Consider the following 3,786-nt stretch of genomic DNA (forward strand, 5'->3'; position numbering starts at 1 on the left):
TTTTAAAATTATGTTTTTGTTTACAATCTGTTTCTTCTCGCTTTCTTATTTTTTCTGTTAATTTTCTCAGGTGATTTTCTTGAGAGATAGAGAGACTCGAGACATAACCCAAACCCTAAAGAAGGAGAAATTTATAATTGAAGAAGAAGAAGATGAAAAAGCAGAAGATCGAAGAAGAAGAGGTGCTTCAAATAGGTGATGATGCGCAGATATCGCTTCCAATGAATTGATTCTAGAGTTTCTATGAAGACTACCGGTAAAATCTCAGACGAGATTAAGCATCACCAGTAAGTATTTGTGCAACTACATCAATCAAAATCAACAATTTACAAAATCACACTTTATTAATTATTCCAAGTTATGAAAAGTGATCGAGTAATCTGAGATCCAAGTTTCACTTTGGATATCCGCAATGTATTGATTTGTTCTCTTATATTTCTGCAATGTAATGGATAGTTTTACACTTTGGATTTCTGCAATCTATATATGAACAAATGTTCGGTATAGATTGAATTAAGTAACACGATTTAGGAAATCTAAACTCCATTAACACCCTTGGAAGTTCCAAGTGTTACTACGTAACCCTATGCCTCCATATAAACATTCAAGTATGCAATCTAGTCAAAAAAATGGATGCCACAATAACGACATAACTTTCAAGTAGAGACTTCAAAAAATAGCTTTAGTACCACGTATGGTTTGTTTATGAGTTAATCTATTATACGGGAGGAGGACTAAGAAATGCGATCAGAACCATATAAATATTCAGAGTCAGTGGATTGGTAGCTTAGTACTTGAATCTTGTGTCCTGCATATGAAGTTTCTCTTAAATTTGATGCAGAAAATAAATAATCTCCTTTTAAGTTGTAATTATATATGCAGGTGGTCTTCAACTCCTCCTGTTCATCCTTCTCTAATTCACTCTCTAAAACAGTTCATAAGTTCGTCTTTATCAAGTCATCCTTCACTATTTACTTGTAATCATTGGTTTGTAATTATCGAGTTGTGCTGCCAGAGATAGAAGTGCAATCGGTGGTGGCAGTTGGCTATATAGCGGCTGTATGCAGTTCGTGTTTTTGTGAATGGATTCGAGCTGGTGGTACAGCAGCAAAGGAGAAGGTAATACGCTGAGAAGATGGGTTTGAGGGTCTTGTTTGGCGTTGATGGTGATAGCTTGGACGTGACTGAGATGATTTATATGAGATGTTGGCGATGTCTTATAGAGAGCTCGGACACGAGAATTGAGATGTCGTTGATGGAGGAAACAAGGAAGCAGGTGTTGGTGCTAGAGGAAACAAGGTGGTGATGCAATGGTTCGGGTGGTAGGTGTTGCTACATTGAAGTGGGTGAAAGCTGGTAGTAGTGGATTGCATGACTTGTCATGCTCCTCAATAATATCTGTATAATCTGTCATGCAGTCGAGAAAATGTGCATTACCTGTTATGCAGTCGTGCAAATGGATGCATAACCTATTATGCATCTACAAAATTTATTGCATAACTTGTTATGCAGTCCAGAAAACGGTTCCATAACATGTTATGCAGCAACTTTTTTGTCACTATCGAAACCAACAAAAATAAAGATTGCATAACTTGTCATGTACCAATAATAATATCTGCATAGTCGTAAAAATTGATGCATAACCTGTTATGCATCCAAAAATATGGCTGCATAATGCATTATGGATCGAGAAAATTGTTGCATAATCTTTTATGCATCGAGAAAATTGATGCATAAAAGATTACATAACTTGTTATAGATGCGCAAATATGGATGCATACTGCATTGTGCATCAATTTTTTATGTACACACTAAAATCAACCAAAACAATGATTACATAACTTGTTATAGATGCGTAATTTGTTATGCAGATGCATAATTTGTTATGCAGTCGAGAAAATGGTTGCATAATTTGTTTTGCGTCTGCAGAATGTGTTATGCATCTTTTTTGGTGGCTGCATAATGGTTATGTAGTCAGTTTTCGAAAATTTTCCTAAAATGATGATCACCTCCGATTTTTTCGTGAAAAACAAAAATTTGATATTGTTGTTTGTACTCTTAAAAAGATTTCCAACGATATAAAATTTGTAAAATTCCAAGGCGCGGATTTTTAGATATGTTATATCCAAGTTGCGTTGCCAATTATACCCCTGATGCATAACCCGCCATGCAGATGCATAATCCGTCATGCAGACATTTTTAATAATTTAATATAACTATGGATGTCACGGAAATAATAATGGGTGTCATGGTACCTAAAATTAATTGCTGACCTGACAATAAGAATATTTTTTTTTTGGCCTGCGTCTAATTTTCCCTAATTATTAAGGGGAAGCCACTTTTACTTTATTTGACGAGTCTACATACCCCGTGTGCAAGCATACGACCAAACCAACCGAATATGATCCCATTAATCCATTACTCTAATTATTAGATCTTTAAGAGAAATGCTTTTAATTGCATATATTTTGAGAATACTTTCGTTTTTGGAATTTTCTTGTTGTCCAAACAATTTTGGTCTATAAATAGTTCAGTTTGCATTTTTTTAAAATTATCTCAAGAGCCAGATAAACTTCACTTGTGTTGTTTCTGGTGGAGCCGTCTATCCAAAGAGGAAAGTACCCTAATTAGTTGAAATCTCTTACGACTGCTCGTTTAAAGACTTTTGTGGGATCAAGAAGTTCTACCGAGTACCATTGGTGGGAAACTAGATAATTGCATTGTTATTTTAGTTTTCGATTATTGATTTGATTGATTAACGATTGTTGAAACTTTTATTGGAGTATTGATCGATCGAATTCACAAGTGTTGCTATCTCAAGCTTGTTGTCAAATTTAGTTGTCAACACTATATCTTGATTTCTAGTCTACAATTAGTTAAGTCTCGGATTAGGATAGAAGTGCAGTTGAGAAACAGACATCGCTACAATCATCAGACGAAGATCAACCGAAGATTTTGGAGAACTTCTTTAACAAAAGGTAAGTGAAGACTGAACCACCTATTTCTCAAGTTATATTCATCTTTTTATGTATGAGATGATGTCGCATAACCAATTAAACTATCATTAGCATATCAAGAATTTTGAGTCAAGATTCATCTTGTAAATAATTCTCGAAATATGACTAAGCTTAATGAACATTTTTCACACTTGATGAATTTCGGTTAAGGACAATTTACTGTTCGCAATCAAAATCATGATTCGAGTTTTATCATTCGAAAATAGCCTGGAAATGTGATATGTGTCATTAATGTCATTCGGGAATGTTTCGAATCGATTTAGAGAAATATATCACTATTGTAGATTCAGATACAAGACATTGTATATACTAGTCTTACAAACTGGGAAAATTGTTATAAGTCTGAAGCCGTAATGCATGTACTTAGTACACGAAACGAAGTAGCTATATGTCGACAAACAGATTTTTGGTACGCATATTTGTATGCACACCTTTAAAAGTCTGAAAACTCGTGAATCTGGATTGGTACGCAAACCAGTACGCGTACTAGAAAAGAACTGTGAGTTATGGAACCGGTTTTGTATCCATACTGGTACACGTACCAGAAAAGTTTTGTGGACTCCGCAACATGGATATGTTTAAATGGTTTCCCTAACAATACACGTACTACAAAAATTATTTGGACTCCCGAACTCGGCTATGCTTAAATGGTATCCATACCAGTATGCATATCGAAAAAATTTTGTGGACTCAGGAACTAGGTTATGTCTTAAGGTTTACATATCGGTACATGTACGGTGACATAACTGTTCACGAACAAGTTAAAGTG

Source organism: Papaver somniferum, chromosome 2 (assembly GCF_003573695.1).
Source record: "Papaver somniferum cultivar HN1 chromosome 2, ASM357369v1, whole genome shotgun sequence".
Classification (NCBI taxonomy): Eukaryota; Viridiplantae; Streptophyta; class Magnoliopsida; order Ranunculales; family Papaveraceae; genus Papaver; species Papaver somniferum.